The following is a 19849-nucleotide window of genomic DNA, read 5'->3' on the forward strand; positions in this document are numbered from 1 at the left end:
GGGTGCTGCCAGGTAGCAGGGGGCAGTCTTGTACAAAGTTTGTAGTGTATTCTAACCTGAAGCGTCCCCATCACCATGGGAACGCCTCTGTGTTAGAATATACTGTCGGATCTGAGGTTCACGAAGTAGCTCATATCCGACAGTATATTCTAACATAGAGGCGTTCCCTTGGTGATGGGGACGCTTCAAGTTAAAATATACCATCGGATTGGAGAAAACTCCAATCCGATGGTATAAAAGAACTCCAGACTTTACATTGAAAGTCAATGGGGACGGATCCGTTTGAAATGGCACCATATTGTGTCAACATCAAACGGATCCGTCCCCATTGACTTGCATTGTAATTCAGGACGGATCCGTTTGGCTCCGCACGGCCAGGCGGACACCAAAACGACTTTTTTTTTCATGTCCGTGGATCCTCCAAAAATCAAGGAAGACCCACGGACGAAAAAACGGTCACGGATCACGGACCCCGTTTTTGCGGACCGTGAAAAAAAACTGTCGTGTGCATGAGGCCTAAAGCGGTGTCCTTTTATTGTGTTTAAAAAATGATTTTATAGATATGTAAATGAGCCTGGTAAGGTGCCTAAGGGACTGTACTAACCTTCTTGGTGCCCAGCCACGTCCCCTTGTGAAGGAGCCCAGCACCGCCTGCGCCCTCCGAATCTCCTCCTTTCTTCACAGTTAGATTGCCATAATCTCGCGATGCGCAGTTCCTTCCCTGAGGCTGATGCTAGCACAGGGAGGGAATACAATACCGGCACTGCGCATGCGCGAGCTCGCACATCGCAATATTACGGCAATCTAACTGTGAAGAAAGGAGGAGATTCGGCGGACGCAGGCGGTGCTGGGCTCCTTCACAAGGGGACGTGGCTGGGCACCAAGAAGGTTAGTACAGCCCCTTGGGCACCTTACCAGGCTCATTTACATATCTATAAAATAATTTTTGAAACACAATAAAAGCACACAGCGCTATGGGACAGGTATATTGCGGACATGATAGCGGCGATCTAGCCGTGCATGTCCGCAGCTCTATAAGCTAAAACGAGGTGACAGAATCCCTTTAAGTTCGATCGTAGCTGTATAAATTCATAGGTACTGAGCTCCCCCTAGTGGTTGCTGCAGGTGGCGAGAACATTATCAATTATTTGAGTTAAAAATGTTTTAATTTCTTTTAACCCCTCCAGCGCTATGCATTCTGTATTAAGAATGATATTATTTTCCCTTATGACCATGTTATAAGGGAAAATAATACAATCTACACAGCCCCGATCCCAAACCCGAACTTCTGTGAAGAAGTTCGGGTTTAGGTACCAAACATGCCGATTTTTCTCACGCATGTACAAAAACGCATTGCAATGTTTTGCACTCGCGTGGAAAAATCATGCATTTTCCCGCAACGCACTACCATCTTATCCCGGCAAAAAACATGACACCCGTGTGAAAGAGGCCTAAGAGGGGGATGAGAACCAACATCATAACCATTGCAGCCCAGGCCTTGAAAAGAGTCAAATCTACCTGAGAAGAGTCCTGGTTATTCCTCTCCTGCTCTCCCTGCTCATCTGCTGATGGTTGGCAGTTCTCTCCTACAGAGAAAGAGAGAAAACTAGGTAGAAGACTGTCAGTCAGTCAGCAGGTGGGCAGGAGAGCAGGGGATCATGACTAACCAGGACTCTTCTCAGGCGGCCGGGACTCTTTTCCAGGTCCAGTCTGCAGTGATTGGGATGTTGGTTCTCGGCTACTACTTACTTTTAAATGACAGACGGCTGAAATCAACTCACTGTCTCTACTTTATTCTGTCTGGAGAATAAAATCACTTGTTTTTAACTGGCTCTGATGGTCTGCACTATGTCCTCTCGTTTATGATTTGATACAGATGTCAAGCACTGTGGACAGGGAAGAAGATTTTTGTGCTGTTGGTGATTGGGAAATGTGGAAGACTATCAGGAGCACCTACTACTCAATGCAATCCATCTAAGAGACCAAAGGGTGGTGAGTCATCTATTTCCCTTTTAATATACGCCCATTGGCACTCCAGAGTGACTGTTTGTGCAGCCCTTGATTGATTTGGAAACTTTCTGGACTAGCTTTAGTTCTAGCTGAATTTACACATTTTGCATTCATTATACTAACTGCAAGTATGGGGCAGACCATTGTTTGAGCCCACAAAAGTATATTGCCCAGGTATCCACATCGGCTTGCAGAAGGCCCTAAGGTTAAGGATTGGCTGCTTCTCATAGGCCAGTGCATCGTGCTTGCCTAAAATTTGCCAGCCAACATCAGAGCCCATAGTGATAGATCCTCAGTGCCAGTCATGCGGTGTCCCATAATAGTGCAATACATGTGGGGGGATTTATCAAAACTGGTGCAAAGAAAAACGAGTTTAGTTGTGCATAGCAACCAAAAAGATTCCACTTTTCATTTTTTCAAAAATGAAAGGCTCAATCTAATTGGTTGCCAGGGGCAGTGGCGTACCGCCCATAGAGGCAGACCACGCCACTGCTATGGGGCCCGCGGCACTGGGGGGCCCGTAGCGCAGATAAGGCCCCGCCCACTCATGACCTGTAGCCGGCTATGCGGCTGCTTTTCTCCCCAGGGCCCCCCCCATGTTTAGCTGAATCGCCTCCCAGAGGCGCGGCTAAGGCCCTAGACACCCGCCCCCCTCCTCAGCGCCGCGGTCTGCAAACACCCGATCCTCCTCTCGTCGGCGTCCCAAATCCCGCGCAGGCGCAGTGCCGGCGATTGCCTGCGCCTGCGCTCTGATAATACGGCTGAGGGCAACAGCTTCAACATCGTCACCTGCCGTGCCCAGTGACGAAGTTGAAGCTGTTGCCCTCAGCCGTATTATCAGAGCGCAGGCGCAGGCAATCGCCGGCACTGCGCCTGCGCGGGATTTGGGACGCCGACGAGAGGAGGATCGGGTGTTTGCAGACCGCGGCGCTGAGGAGGGGGGGCGGGTGTTGAGGACTTAGCCGCGCCTCTGGGAGGCGATTCAGCTAAACATGGAGGCGTTAGAGTTTTCATATTTAGGCGGGCACGGCACTTCAGAGGGGCACCGTGGAGAAAGAAAACCGCCCCTCTGGGCTCCAGTCCTTACAGCGTCATTTGCTTATCCTAAGAATTTTTAGAAGAAAGGACAAGACTGACATGGAAAAGAAGAACACAGATGGAAAAAAGGTACTTTATTAAACATGGATCCATGAGTACCTTTTTTCCATCTGTCTTGTTCTTTTTATTCTGTGTCTTGTCATTTCTTCAAAAAATCGATTCTTATGATATGTAAATGACGCTGTAAGGAGCCCAGAGGGGCGTTATTCTTTCTCCACGGTGCCCAGGAACGCCCCTCTGAAGTGCCGTGCCCGGCTAAATTTAAAAACTAATAACGCCTCCAAGTTCATCTAAATCGCCTCCCAAATCCGATCCTCCTCTCGCTGGCATCCCAAATCCCGCACAGGCGCAGTGCCGGCGATTGCCTGCGCTATGATAAGATGACTGACGGCACTACGCCTGCGCGGGATTTGGGATGCCGGCGAGAGGAGGATCGGGGTGTTTGCCGCAGAGCGGCACTTAGCCGTGCCTCTGGGAGGCGATTTAGATGAACTTGGAGGCGTTATTAGTTTTCAAACTTAGCCGGGCACGGCACTTCAGAGGGGCGTTCCTGGGCACCGTGGAGAAAGAATAACGCCCCTCTGGGCTCCTTACAGCGTCATTTACATATCATAAGAATCGATTTTTTGAAGAAATTACAAGACTCGCAATCAAAAGAACAAGACAGATGGAAAACAGGTACTCTGTTAAACATGGATTCACGAAAAAAAAATTGGGGGTAAATTGCTAGTGACAGATTCCCTTTAAGGCTACTTTCACACTTGCGTTCAGAGCGGATCCGTCTGGTGTCTGCACAGACGGATCCGCACCTATAATGCAAACGCTTAGATCCGTTCAGAACGGATCCGTTTGCATTAACATGAACAAAAAAAAAAAACATATTTTTTTTTTGTTCATGATAGTGCAAACGGATCAGTTTTGACTTTACATTGAAAGTCAATGGGGGACGGATCCGTTTGAAAATTGAGCCATACTGTGTCAACTTCAAACGGATCCGTCCCCATTGACTTACATTGTAACTCTGGACGGATCCGTTTGCCTCCGCACGGCCAGGCAGACACCCGAATGCTGCAAGCAGCGTTCGGGTGTCCGCCTGCTGAGTGGAGCGGAGGACAGATGGAGCCAGACTGATGCATTCTGAGCGGATCCGTATCCACTCAGAATGCATTAGGGCTGGACGGATCCGTTCGGTGCCGCTTGTGAGAACCTTCAAACGGAACTCACAAGCGGAGACCCGAACGCAAGTGTGAAAGTAGCCTTACATGGCACCCCAAATAAGGAGATCTGCAGGCTGCAGCAGATATCCCATGTGACAGGTCACCCCCAGGAAACCCCTAACAGTTTCTGTAGGTCATGTATAAATTTATTTAATGGGGTGTGGCATGGGAGGAGCAAAGTCAGGAAGTGGGAGGGGCCATGGTGGGTAGTGGGCGGGGTTAAGGGGCCCAATTCAGATTTTTGCTATGGGGCCCAGTGATTCCTATGTACGCCTCTGGCCAGGGGCCAGTCTTCCTTTGCACCAGAATTGATAAATTTCCCCCACAGAGTCTTTCATAAAAGTGCCAGACACGCAGTGACCTCACAACAGTGTCAGCCACACAGTACCCCTATAATAGTGTTAGCCACATAACGCCACATTCACACATCCGCAATTTCATTCCGCATTTTGCGGACTTATTCATTTCTATGGGGCTGCACGATGTGCTGCCCGGATACGGAATTGCGGACCCGCACTTCCGGGTACGCGATTCCTTTCCTGAAAAAAAATAGAACATGTCCCATTCTTGTCCACAATTGCGGACAAGAATAGGCATATTCTATTAGTGCCGCTGATGTGCGGTCCGCAAAATGCTGAACGCACATTGCCGGTGTCCGTGTTTTGCGGATGCTACGGACGTGTGAATGGACCCTAACTGTGACAACTACCCAATGTTATTACAGCTAAATAGTGTCCACCATTAGTTTCCATCAGGCAGTACCCCTCATTACTGGCAGTCACACAGTGCCAGCCCAAATATGTACAGTATCACCCCCTGTCCTGAGAATATTGATAAGTAGCAAAACAAAATAGTGGCTCACTAATGTATGGACACATGGGTGCTCTCACCAGTCTATTGCCCAATATTAGACTAAAATAATTACAAAATAAACTGAATAAAGAAATGGGCACTTTCGGTGATCAAGTGGAACGAATACAGATAAGGATGCTGCCTCTTATGGCCGATGCTGTAAGCAAGTAAGTGAGAAGCAGCGCTCAAACACGTGGATCTATATTGGAGGAGTTGGGCCACATCGTGTCAAGGTTTACCGCCGCCACTACCACCTGGATCACAAATAGAATGGCCAACTTGTGCTCCAGGAGGTTAAGGCACATACATAGCGCATGTATCAATCTGAACTAAGTATACCTCTGCCTAGTAATATTCTGAACACATTTGAGGGCTCATGAGCACAAACCTATTTTTCCTCCGCTTCCGATCTGCATTTTTTGCAGGTCGGATGCAGAACCATTCACTTCAGCGGGGCCGCAAAACGTTTAAACACCGTATGTCTGTTCCGCGGCCTCACAGAAAAATTTTAAATGTCCTATTCTTGTCTGTTTTATCATGATCTATTTTATATAGGGTCCATATTGATCTTTTTTAGTGACATGGAAGTTTGGCTCCCATACACTGGTTTGCACACCACATGTGGCCATTTTGTTAATTGAATGTGCTCCCATCGACCACTCAAAGTTGAATGCTATTCGCAATGTACAAAAGTATGGAGACCTCTGTGTATGCCTCCATTCCAAATTCCATAAGCATGGCGCTATTCTGTCTGTCAAAATCATGGACATCATGAGTCAATGGGGGAGATTTATGATCTCTTTTGCACCTGAAAAGTGGTGTTAAAAAGTCGCAGACTATGTGTGACTCTTAAAAAATCTGAGAGATGCGAACATTTTTTTGCTGCCCTCACCAAGTTCCCTAAAGGGGACAAAATTTATCTTCATTTACACCAGTTTTCTGGCATAAATTAAGCGAGAAATCTAAGATCGCTCTGATTAGCTCTGTTTAAGCACACGGGCTGCAGGAGGATATGCCCAATTTATGACATGGCCTGTCAGAGGTGTAGCTAAAGGCTCATGGGCCCTGGTGCAAGAATTCAGCTTGGGTCCCCCTTCCCTCAGTGCTTTTGCAGTGGCCAGGTACGGGTTGTTTAATGTTCTGTATTTGTAGTGACGCCAATTGCAGCGTGCGCAGGGTATGCACGGCCCAGATTAGGAGTGCCAGAGTGGTCTAATGGCCTATAATGTCACTATAGGTGGTGATAATTGTGTCACGGTGTCTCCTACCTGGGTACGGCCGGACTCCTGGCTCACTTGCAATACATTTGAGTGCAGTGATAGGCAGTGATGGCCAGTTCACATTGTTCGCCCGCGAACATATGCGGGCTGCCATCTTTTTTCACAAGTCCAAGTCAGAACGAGACTTGGTCCTTGCTGTCTTCCCTATGCAGAGGAAACTAGAACTGGTTCTAACTGGTTTTTTTCCTCCCTTGCTGCAGGAAGCCAGAAACCTCCACTTCTCTTCAGCAGGGGGGCAGAATAGAACAGGATTGTTCCACTCTGAGCGGTCATAACATTAAGACTATCTCTACCAATGATGCTGCCACCTGCTGGTCAACCTGTAAAATTACAAGGAAACAATTAAATTTAACATGGTTTTACATGCACATTTGTGGAGACATAATATAACTTATATCTGATGACAATATAACAGCTCTTAAAGGGCAGTAGCGGAGTAGAGGAGTGTAGTAACACAACTCTGGAGTGTTACACTTTGTGGCCAGGTGCAGGGAAGCACATAGCCTTTCTGCTGCCTATGGCAAAAATGAAAAAAAAAAGCAACCCCCTCATGCCAAATTCTTTAACCCCTTCCCTCCAGCCAGAGGTGTAACTTGACCTGCGTGCTTTTTTTAAATACTGGTGTCTTCTTATGCGGCACAAGGGTATTTGGGCCCCCTCAGGCTCCTGGGCCCGGTAGCGACTGCTACCTCTGCACCCCCTATAGCTATGCCGCTGAGACCTGTGCCTTTATCATAAATTAGGCCCGTCCTCCTGGTGGTTGATTTGAGAAAACAAAAAGATGTAAAAATATACTGCAGCTTTCATGGGTTTTAAGCTTAGGAAGTTCTAAAATGTAAAGATACAAAAATAAGTATATAAACTCCCCATATTTCACAAAGTATTTTCTGAAGATCAAAGAGGACGTGCCAAAAAATGTCAACCAGGCTTACTGTCTAGCAGCTTAAAATGTGTCTCATGGAGCTTTTATTACCAGGAGTAGTGAGAATATGAACTTTTTTTTTCCAGGGCTCTGACCCAGCCAGTGCGCTGGAGGCAGTGCTTCACTGTGAAGCGCTATCTACATTTAGCTGTTTCATAGCCCCTTCTTTCTGCTCCAAGTGACAGCTGTACTGTTCTCCTAGCTGGATGCTATAGCTGTCAATCAAAGCAGAGGGGAGAGCTGTGAAGCATTTCAATACAGAGAGCACTTCACAATGAAGTTCTGCCTTCTGAGCAATTGCAGGAATAGAGCCTGCAGAATAATAGTTCATATTAAGACTACTCCTGATAATAAAAGCTCCACATGTCCAGCCCTCCCCAGTGCCTACCTAGCGTTGTTAGCAGTTTTGCTGATTCCACATAGATTTATACAGAACCTGTTCTCTTACACACTGATACAAGCAGAGACCCAATGACAGACTGGAGAGGGTGTCAGCAGTAAGTTTGTGTTGATGTCACTGTTTATTTTTCCCCTTCTTCTGATCCATCACAAGAACTACCCCAGAAAAACGGATCCTGTCTTTTGAGCATCCGGAATATTTGCATGTCTTTGTTTTGTACCCACTCCTGCTTTTGACTTCCAAATCATGAGCATATCCTGATCCAAAATGGGGACTGTGTGATAGAGGCCTTATGAATGCTTCAAAGACGGGATCCATTGTGTTTTCATTTTTCCGTCCTTCTGACAGATCAGAAGAAGGGTAAAATAAATGGTTACATAGTTGATACGGTTGAAAAAGGATATAAGTCCATCAAGTTCAACCAAGGGATAGGTGGGGACGCGAAGAGAGACTCAGATTTCTACACGTTTTCATAAGCATTAATGTTGTTTGCTTTTAAGAAATCATCTAAACCCTTTTTAAAAATGTGCACTGTTCCTGCTGTGACCACATCCTGAGGAAGTCTATTCCACAGATTCACAGTTTTTACATTAAAGAAGCTTTGACGCTTCCGGAGACTGAACTTTTTCTTCTCCAGTCAGAGGCAGTGCCCCCTTGTCTTTTGGAACAGTTTTCCACTGTATTTTTTGTATGGCCCATCTATATATTTGTATAGGTTAATCATGTCCCCCCTTAGACGTCTCTTCTAAAGACTAAATAAATTCAATTATTTTAATCTTTCTTCATAACGAAGACCCTCCATGCCTCTTATCAGTTTAGTCGCTCTCCTCTGTACTTTTTCCAGCTGCAGTACATCCTTTCTACGGACTGGTGCCCAGAACTGAACTGCATATTGCAGATGAGGCCGCACTCACGCTTTGTAAAGTGGTAGTATTACATCCCTGCCCCGTGAGTCTATGCCTCATTTAATGCATGACAATATCCTGGAGGCCTGAGAAGCAGCTGATTGACATTGTATACTGTTATTTGATCTACCATCTACAAGGACACCCAAATCCTTCTCTATAAGTGACTCTCGCAGTGCTACATCCCCTAGGACATTTGAAGCACAGAGATTATTACCACCAAGATGCAGAACTTTACATTTATCCACATTGAACCTCATTTGCCAAGTTGATCCCCAATCACTCAGAGTGTTCAAGTCAGCTTGTAGTGTATGGACATCTTCCATAGACCGTACAGTACTACATAGCTTGGTGTCATCTGCAAAAATAGAAATAGTGCTATTAATCACGTCCTCGATATCATTAATAAATAAATTAAATAGAGGTCCCAGCACTGAACCTTGGGGTACACCACTTATAACCCGGGACCATTCTGAATAGGAATCATTGACCACAACTCTTTGGTGATGTCAACAAGGCCAAACAGGGACACTAGTGGCCCCATCACATAGTGGTTAGGGTGGTAACCGCATGAGGAGTCAACACAATGCCCCAGTCACAGAGTAGTGAGGTGGCAACCCATGAGGAGTCAACATAGTGGCCCAGTCACAGAGTGGGGAGGGTGGCAACCGCATCATGAGTCAATACAATGGCCCTGTCACAGAGTGGGGAGGTGAAGGCCAACAGCAGTGGCAGCAACAGCACAAGGTGGTTGGTGGCAGTAGGAGAAGATGGCAGCAGGTGTGAGATCAGTCGAGTGGCAGCATCAGAATAGTGGCTGAAGCAGGTGGCCAAAAAAGAAACGGGTCTTTTTTCACAAAGTTTTGTTGTGGCACCTAAAATGATATAGTCTGATGCATTTGGCACTGGCGTGGAGTTCCAACAGGTGGAAACATTGCATATTGAGTGATTCTGCTTTTGTAGCTCAAGGAGTGTAAGAGTGGCTGAAGTGGATGCACAGTTTCCTGGCCATTTTCAGGGTGTCTTGCAGTTTGGTGGAAGACTGCAGGAACCACTTTACAACCAGATTAAAGACATGCACCATGGGTCAGCCCTACTTGATGCACCTCCAACACAATGTTCTTCCCGTTATCGTTGACCATGGTTACAATCTTGAGTTGGCGAGAAGACAGCCAGGATTCGATTTCCTCTCGAAGGACGCGGTGCAATATCTCCCCGGTGTGACTCTGTTTGCCCATGCAAACCAGGTGCAGAACAACATGACACGGTGTGCTCTGCATAGGTGGTATACTGCAGGAGCAAACTGAATTGTGCCTGCAGTGGAGGCTGAGGACAAGGTTAAGGATGAGGAGACAGAGGAGGACATTGACGCAGGACTGACAGCTTGAGAATGCGAAGGCGGCAATGCTGTCATCTGGCCAAGTTGCTGGTGTGGCTGAGCAGGAACCACATTTACCCAGTGGGCCCTAAAGGACATATATATATATATATATATATATATATATATGTTGGCCACGCATTCACCTTCTGCCTGTCACGAGGGTGTCAAGAGCCACGTCTGACTCCGTTATACCCGGGGTCAGGAAGTCGCAGCGGGTGGCTGCGCGCTCTATGCCTAAAGATCACGGTGTTTCTTAGTGTTTGTTTTCTGTGTTTGCCTTGCTATCCTTTTTGTCTCACTCAGGGATCCGTAGCTTCTCCTCCTCAGCTGTTTCTTGTCTGCCACTCCCAAACTCCTTATATTCGCCTCTCACACTTCTCTTGTTGCCAGTTATAGAGCTTCCTGCCTGGACATCTATACTGACCCACTGGAGCTGAGAATCTGGTTGTTGTTCCAGAGTGCTATCCTCCGGATCCCTGTTGGGCTTTTGTTGTCTCCTGTTGTTGCCCACCTGGGATTATATGTTTAGTTTGTATTGTCTGTCCTCCCCTTGGTGTTTTCCTCTAGAGCTAGTGGTGCGGACTAGTGTTCCCACCGCCCTGTTCACTATCTAGGGCTCATCCTAGGGAAAGCCAGGGTTTTAGGCACGTGATCGGCGTACGGGTGAGGAACCCGTCTAGGGACGACAGGGCAGCCAGGTGCCAGACGCAAGGTGAGTCAGGGGTCACCACCTTCCCTCTCACTAGGGCAGGGCCTCCCTCTGTTCCTCCCTCCGTGTCACGTATGTGACAATTACGCCGATCGTGATATTATAACTGGCCCTTATTTTTTGAGGAAAAAAAAAAAAAAAAAAATAAATTATTTAATTTTTTTTTTCTCTACTTAGAATCCAATATGGATCCTATTGCTGCTTTGGCAAAACAGCTTCAAGGCCTGTCTTTGGAGGTGGCAGGATTGAAGGCGTCTGTCCTCCAACAGCAGCAGCAAATGCAGCAGACCGTAAGCCCAGCGGTTGCTATGGGTAACCAGGTTGTTACAGAACCCAAGGTTGTTCTTCCTGACAGATTCTCTGGGGGAAGGGACAAATTTGTGTTGTTCCGTGAGGCCTGCAAATTATATTTTAAGCTGCGCCCTTACTCCTCAGGTAATGAAGAACAGCGGGTGGGGATTGTTATTTCCCTGCTTCAGGGGGACCCGCAATCCTGGGCGTTCTCGTTACCCCCTGGTTCCCAGGCTCTCCGGTCAGTGGAGGGATTTTTTGGGGCTTTGGGTCTCATATATGATGACCCTGACCGTGTCGCCCTGGCTGAGTCGAAGTTACGGAGACTCCTACAAGGAGATCGGCCAGCAGAGGAATATTGCTCAGAGTTCCGCAGGTGGGCTACGGATACTCAGTGGAACGACCCGGCTCTCAGGAGTCAGTTCTGCTCTGGGTTATCTGAAAGGGTTAAGGATGCGCTGGCGCTGTATGAGACTCCCCTTTCCCTTGATGCTGTTATGTCCCTCTCTATCAGGATAGATAGACGTCTTAGGGAGAGATCGAAAATTCCTGAGCAATCGGTAACCTCTCCCAAGCAGCAGTTAGTCTGTACGGACTTGGATGAGCCTATGCAGCTAGGAGGAACTTCTCGTCAGGTCCGTCCTCCTGAGGTTCGCCGTAGGTGGGGGGCTTGTTTTTTCTGTGGGGGGAAGGGTCATTTCATTAATGTCTGTCCCTCCTTTCCCAAAAACAAAAGACCGTCGGAACTACTAACCCCAGGCTGTGCGGAGGATGTCAGCCGGGGGGTATACGTTTCCTCCATACGAACATCTCAATTTGTGTTGCCAGCGGTTATTGTTTTTGGTGTTAAGACGGAGTCTATTTCTTTTTTTCTAGACAGTGGTGCAGGGGTAAATTTGATAGATGCCCATTTTGCCCGCACTATGGGTTTGTCTCTCTGTACGCTGCAGAGACCCATTCCCATATTCGCTATTGACTCTGCTCCTCTGTCTCAGAGAAACCTCACTCACGTTGTCCATAACTTACATCTTCGGGTAGGGGACCACCATAAGGAGCGTCTTTCATGTTACGTTCTGGAGGGCCTTCCCTCTCCTGTGGTATTGGGTCTTCCCTGGTTGGTAGCGCACAATCCAGTGGTGGATTGGCAGGCCAGGGAGATATTGGAGTGGAGTGAGCATTGCAGAGAGAATTGCTTAAATAACAATTGCTTAATCGCCTCCATAGCTTCCCTACCTACATTTATTTCGGACTTTGAGGACGTTTTTTCTGAAAAGGGTTGTCAGAAGCTACCACCTCATCGTCCTTATGATTGCCCGGTTAACCTGATTCCCGGTGCAAAATTACCCAAGTCCAGGTTGTATAATCTTTCGGGTCCCGAGAGACAAGCCATGAAAGATTATATCTCCGAGAGTCTGGCCAAGGGACACATCAGACCCTCTTCTTCACCCGTGGCTGCAGGGTTTTTCTTTGTTAAAAAGAAAGATGGGGGCCTGCGTCCTTGCCTAGATTTCCGTGAGCTAAACCGGATAACCGTCCGAGACCCATACCCTCTTCCTCTCATTCCTGACCTGTTTAATCAGATTGCGGGTGCTAGGTGGTTCTCCAAACTTGATCTTAGGGGGGCCTACAATCTGATTCGTATCAAGGAAGGGGATGAGTGGAAGACAGCTTTTAACACCCCTGAGGGGCATTACGAAAATTTAGTCATGCCTTTCGGTCTGACCAATGCCCCTGCTGTCTTCCAACATTTCGTTAATGATATTTTTAGTCATTTCATCGGCAGGTTTGTAGTCATATACCTAGATGATATCTTAATTTATTCGGCTGATCTGAAAACACATGAAGTACATGTCAGGCAAGTACTGCAGGTCCTACGGACGAATAAATTATATGCGAAAATTGAAAAATGTGTCTTCGCCGTTCAGGAAATACAATTCCTGGGATATCTATTATCTGCTTCAGGTTTCCGTATGGATCCTGGGAAGGTCCAGGCAATTTTAGATTGGGATCTTCCTGAGAACCTTAAAGCTCTACAACGGTTTTTGGGTTTCGCAAATTTCTACAGAAAGTTTATTAAAAATTATTCAGTGATCGTTAAACCCCTTACTGACATGACTAGGAAGGGGACTGATTTTTCTAAATGGTCTGACGCCGCTAAAATTGCATTTTCCTCTCTAAAAGAGAGATTTACCTCGGCACCTGTTCTAATTCAACCTGATGTCTCCCAGCCTATAATTGTTGAAGTTGATGCGTCGGAGGTGGGAGTGGGGGCTGTATTGTCTCAGGGTCCGTCTCCTGGCAAATGGCGTCCTTGCGCTTTCTTTTCCAAAAAATTATCTGCAGCAGAAAAGAACTATGATATTGGAAATAGGGAACTGTTGGCGATTAAACTGGCGTTTGAAGAGTGGCGTCACTTCTTAGAGGGAGCAATCCACCCCGTCACGGTAATTACGGATCACAAAAACCTTCTGTACCTAGAATCGGCTAAGCGTCTCACCCCTAGACAAGCTAGGTGGTCGCTATTCTTTACCAGATTTAACTTTGTAATCACCTATCGTCCTGGGGCAAAAAATACCAAGGCAGACGCATTGTCTCGTAGTTTCCCTGGAGGGGGTAATGTTAGTGATCCGGTACCTATTTTACAAAGAGGAGTGGTTGTCTCGGCTGTACACTCTGTTCTAGAGGGAAAGGTGTTAGAGGCCCAGGGGGACGCCCCGGCCTCTTGCCCCTCAGAGAAATTGTTTGTACCGTTAAACCTGCGTCTTGAGTTATTGAAGGAACATCATAATTCGGCACTTGCTGGGCACCCAGGTAGTAAAGCAACCTTGGAGCTATTGTCTCGTCGTTTTTGGTGGCCAAGGTTGCGTCAGGATGTAATAGATTTCGTGTCTACTTGTTCTACTTGTGCACGCGCGAAAGTCTCTCATACACGTCCAGCAGGGTCTTTATTGCCACTTTTCATCCCCAATAGACCATGGACACATCTATCAATGGATTTCATCACTGACTTACCTTTGTCTGCGGGTAAAACAGTTATCTTGGTAGTAGTAGACAGGTTTAGCAAAATGGTACACTTTATTGCGCTACCCGCACTTCCTAATGCTAAGACTCTTGCTCAGGTGTTTATCAGTGAAATCGTGAAGCTTCACGGGGTCCCTTCCGATGTGGTTTCGGATCGGGGAACCCAGTTTATTTCTAAGTTTTGGAAAGCTTTTTGTACCCGTTTAGGGGTACACTTATCCTTTTCCTCAGCTTTCCATCCTCAGTCGAATGGACAGACTGAGCGTACCAACCAAAACCTAGAAACATATTTAAGGTGTTTTGCGTCTGAAAACCAAGAGGTGTGGTCATCATATTTACCGTTAGCCGAGTTTGCCATAAATAATCGCCGTCAGGAATCCACTGGCAAGTCACCATTTCTTGGTGCATACGGTTTTCATCCCCAATTTTGTACTTTCAAAGAGGGGGGGTCTTCTGGGGTTCCCGAAGAGGAACGGTTTTCTTCATCTCTTTCATCGGTATGGCAGAAGGTGCAAGCTAACTTGAAAAATATGAGTGGTAAATACAAATGCATGGCCGATAAGAAACGGTCGCCAGGTCCGGACCTAGGAGTGAATGACTATGTGTGGTTGTCTACTAGGAATATTAAGTTGAAGGTTCCCTCTTGGAAACTGGGTCCTAGGTTCATTGGTCCTTATAAAATTGTAGCCGTCATTAACCCTGTGGCTTTTCGCCTGGAGCTACCTCAGACTTTTAAGATCCATAACGTCTTCCATAAGTCGTTGCTCAAGAAGTATGTTCCACCTCTAGAACCATCACCGCTGCCACCTCCTCCTGTTGTTGTGGATGGTAATCTGGAGTTTCAAATATCCAGAATTGTTGATTCTCGTCGGGTCCGCCGCTCTCTTCAGTATCTGGTGCATTGGAGGGGTTACGGTCCCGAGGAAAGAATGTGGGTTCCAGCGTCAGAGGTAAACGCCAACAGGTTGATTCAGGCTTTCCATGTCTCTCATCCGGAGAGACCTGGTCCTGAGTGTCCGGAGGCCCCTCGTGAAAGGGGGGGTACTGTCACGAGGGTGTCAAGAGCCACGTCTGACTCCGTTATACCCGGGGTCAGGAAGTCGCAGCGGGTGGCTGCGCGCTCTATGCCTAAAGATCACGGTGTTTCTTAGTGTTTGTTTTCTGTGTTTGCCTTGCTATCCTTTTTGTCTCACTCAGGGATCCGTAGCTTCTCCTCCTCAGCTGTTTCTTGTCTGCCACTCCCAAACTCCTTATATTCGCCTCTCACACTTCTCTTGTTGCCAGTTATAGAGCTTCCTGCCTGGACATCTATACTGACCCACTGGAGCTGAGAATCTGGTTGTTGTTCCAGAGTGCTATCCTCCGGATCCCTGTTGGGCTTTTGTTGTCTCCTGTTGTTGCCCACCTGGGATTATATGTTTAGTTTGTATTGTCTGTCCTCCCCTTGGTGTTTTCCTCTAGAGCTAGTGGTGCGGACTAGTGTTCCCACCGCCCTGTTCACTATCTAGGGCTCATCCTAGGGAAAGCCAGGGTTTTAGGCACGTGATCGGCGTACGGGTGAGGAACCCGTCTAGGGACGACAGGGCAGCCAGGTGCCAGACGCAAGGTGAGTCAGGGGTCACCACCTTCCCTCTCACTAGGGCAGGGCCTCCCTCTGTTCCTCCCTCCGTGTCACGTATGTGACAGTTACGCCGATCGTGATACTGCCCATAGATTCTACAAAAATCCACACTGACCTCCTCCTGCGACTTGATACAAAATTCCCACACCGGCGAGTAAGGCATTTTCCCCCCACCACTGCATGCTGACTGCCTCTATGAACCTGTGCACCACTACCTGTAGGCTCCTCAGTAGCAGGCACTGCCTCATGTGCAAGCTGCCACCCTCATCCCCTGATGATGACTATGATGAAGCCCCCTCTTCACCCGGCTCTCACGTGCGATCGGCTACATCATCATCCACTACTGTCTGCACGTCACTGATGTCACCATCACCAGTCTCAGGGCTGCATGTCTGACCGCTCACAACACCTACTCCCACTCGACTCTCATCGTCACTACTTGCCCACTTACCGGAGGAAGCAGGGGGTCTCTCCTCCACATCTTGGCTTGGCAGTAGCTGCTGACTGTCCTCAATAAACTTGCCATTGCTGAAAAGCAGAGCCGATGGCATACAATACTTCCCAAGCAGAAGGAACAGAAAATGAAAGAGGCAGGTTCAAGACAGGTGGGAGCACAGAACTGACTAAGCCCGGTGTCAAAGGAACCCACGACTCCTGACTGGGGGTGTCTGATATCAGTTGAGATGATGTTGAAGACCGAGTCAACTATTCAAAGACAGCTTGGTTGCTGGTCAAAACACGACCGCTGGATGACACTGGCAGCTCTGGCCAGTCTCTGTGCTGCTACTTCTTCCAGCTTCAGAAGCATTTTTCACACTGCCAGTTCCCTTAAAAGTGCCTGACACCTTGGCACCTATCTGTCGGACATACTGTACTGTAACAGCAACTGTAAGTGTAAAATAGCAGCAGTATCAGGCCACAATTTCACCCCAGAAACAAGGATGAATGGATTTACTTAAGTATAAAAGAATGTGAACACCCCAAAATGTGTAGTATGAGGCCGCAATGTTACTCCAATTACACAGTTAAGCATTAATGAATTTAATTATGTATAAAAGAATGTGAACACCCCAAAGTGTGTAGTATCAGGCTGCAATTTCACCCCAATTACACAATTAAAGATTAACGGATTCAATTATGTAATAAAGAAACTGAACACCCTAAAATATGTAGTATCAGGCCACAATTTCACCCTAGAATCAAAGATGAATGGATTTACTTAAGTATAAAAGAATGTGAATACCCCAAAATGTGTAGTATCAGTCCGCAATTTCACCCCAATTACACAATTAAGGAGGATTGAATTATATATAAAAGAATGTAAACCCCTTTAAATTCTGTAGTATCAGATCACAGTTTCACCCCAATAACAGAATCAAGGATTAACTGAATTACTTATGTATGAAAGAATGCAAAGAGCCTAAAATCTGTAGTATTAGAACACTTTTTAACCCCAGTTAGTGCAGCGAGGTGTAATAGAATAGCTCCTATTAGCCAACCCTTACATTGTTCAATTGGCCCGCTCTCCCCTGTAGTGTGGATAATGCCTCCCTATTATATCCCTACACTATCAATAAGTTGTCCCTAAACTGCTCACTAGTAATTTTTGGTGAATAAAGGCTTTCCTAAACACTGTCCCTAGTGCCTGTTACGTCTCTCTCTACACTACGATCACTGGAAAATGGCGGAGAGCGGGCAGGGGGAGACTTTTTATAGGGCTGTGACATCACTAGGGTTGGCTATCTGCTGATTGGCTATCTGCATGGCATTATGGGTGATATTTAGTTCCCAGGCTTCTTACTTCCTCTTTCTAACATGTACAGCAGCCATTTTAGAAAAAAGTGCGAGGAAATTCGACTTTGTGACAACTCAAAATTTTCCTGAAATGTAGATCGAATTTCACTTCATCAACTTCGATTAGCTTAAAACTAGATATGACTATAACCATATTACTGCTTTTCATCCTGACATCTTGTTAAGGGCTCATTCAGACAGCCGTATGCTGTCCGCAAAAATGCAGACCCATTTACTTCTATGGGGCCCTTTTCTTCTGTTCTGCGGCTCCGCAAAACAAATACAACATGTCCTATACTTGCCAGTGAAAATCAGGACATGGCCCTTTGAAGTCTATGGGTCCGCAAAAATGCGGAATGCAATCATTTTTTTTTTTGTGGACATGCTGAACTGTCCACAAAAAAAGTATCCGCATACGGCCATCTGAATGAGCCCTAACTGTCAGTTACTCCACGTCAATAAAGCATGTGATTGAAGCCAACAACAATCCCATGACATAGTTATTTGCAGTAAGCTTGGCTTCCAAATAGGAAAGCATTCCGCTGCCTATAAATATAAACTGCAGCAGAATGCCAATGCAAACTCCCGGTTCTGTCCCGCTGTTTAGAAGGTCTTGAGGTGACGTTTGAAACTTTTAAAGAACGTCTTTTCTACGGTCGACTACTACTACAAGGTGCACATATTTGCTGACATTCCGTTTTATTGTATACATAGGGGCACATTTATGTCAATGTTTAATTGCAGTGTTGAGTGAAACCTATTCCCTAACACGGTGTATGATGATTGAGTAATACGGTCCTAAAGATATGCAATCACTTCCTATATTTGCAAATCCTATTCATCTTCCGATCTAACCTGCACTTGCCATGTCTCCTGGAATGTCCAAGAGGCTCCTGGAAAAAGGGGGGAAATCCAGGACTCTTTCAGTTAGGGGTGTGCTCACTTTTGTTTCCAGAGGTTTAGACATTAATGGCTGTGTGTTGAGTTATATTGAGGTCACACCAAATTTACACTGTTATACAAGGTGTACAATTGAGTACTATACATTGTATCAAAGTGTCAGATCTTCAGTGACATTCCATGAAAACATATAATGAAGTATTTACAAAAATGTGAGGGGTGTATGTACTGTATATGCATACACACACTATGTTATATATATTTTGTAATTTATTTTGCTCCATTATATTTTGGTGATTACTAAATAAAGTAGGGTTATCCTACAAATCTTACATATGGAAAACCAGCACCTTACCAATGTACCATAGATAATATATTTATTTAGTAATCACACAAATGCTCTGAAGCAAAACAATTAACTATAAACACATTTTAGCTCACTATTTTATATATGCATGAAAAAAATTCCACAGCACTTCCAAGGTGTAAAAAAGTAGAAAAGGCTTTATTCACCAGACCCGCGACGTTTCGATCCGCTTTCTGGGATCTTTCTTAAGCAGTGACTGCTTGAGAAAGATCCCAGAAAGTGGATCTAAACGTTGCGGGTCTGGTGAATAAAGCCTTTTCTACTTTTTTACGCCTTTGGAAGTGCTGTGGTATTTTTTCATTTATCTTCATTGGAGGTGGATCGTCCCCACAGCCACTGGCACTCCGACTGCACCTTACAGACAGCTGTGCTGCCCACACCTTTCTACCAAGTCCTCACTCTGATATGATAATGTCTGAGGCACTTAGTCAATATATTTTGATCAAAACACATCTAAGCCGCCTACCGAACGCCAAGGTGGTCTCAGGTCAGGCGGTCCTACGCTAAACCTACCTAAGCCGTTGGGCTTCTATGTTCAGGAGCGCAGACCCCGCACATATGTTTTTCTTCAATAATATGGCCAGGGACATCCGCAAATTTGTATCATATCGTGCAGGATGTTTTTATCTTAGTTTTTTCTGTGATTTTTTTGTTTATGTAGTGTTTGCTTGAGGGAGTGGCACCTTCAAGTGTGAATGCGCACCTAGTATCTTGGGAGTAGCATTCCTCTGCACTTTTGCCCCCATCCTCTATCCAATGAGCGCCTTAATTAGGTGGTACATATGGCTGTGCTTGCTCCTCCTCCCATTGGTTGCTTGATGCACATGGAGGTTACTAGGAGCAGCACACCATATGTGCGGGGTCTGCGCTCCTGAACATAGAAGCCCAACGGCTTAGGTAGGTTTAGCGTAGGACCGCCTGACCTGAGACCACCTTGGCGTTCGGTAGGCGGCTTAGATGTGTTTTGATCAAAATATATTGACTAAGTGTCTCAGACATTATCATATCAGGGTGAGGACTTAGTCCATATATAGTGCTTGCATCTGCTTTTAATAAGTGCATTATTATCTTATTTCTGTGG

The 19849-nt window shown here is 46.3% G+C and overlaps 1 long non-coding RNA gene across 1 annotated transcript in view; it reads left to right on the plus strand.

Moving 5' to 3' along the window:
• LOC122934557 overlaps positions 1 to 19849 on the plus strand; it is a 111003-nt gene that overhangs the window by 14267 nt on the left and 76887 nt on the right. The window contains exon 2 of the long non-coding RNA XR_006388670.1: positions 1877 to 1992. This is a non-coding gene — a long non-coding RNA (uncharacterized LOC122934557). The remainder of the gene's footprint in view (positions 1 to 1876; positions 1993 to 19849) is intronic.

The sequence above is a fragment of the Bufo gargarizans genome, chromosome 4, assembly GCF_014858855.1.
Source record: "Bufo gargarizans isolate SCDJY-AF-19 chromosome 4, ASM1485885v1, whole genome shotgun sequence".
In the NCBI taxonomy this organism is placed as follows: domain Eukaryota; kingdom Metazoa; phylum Chordata; class Amphibia; order Anura; family Bufonidae; genus Bufo; species Bufo gargarizans.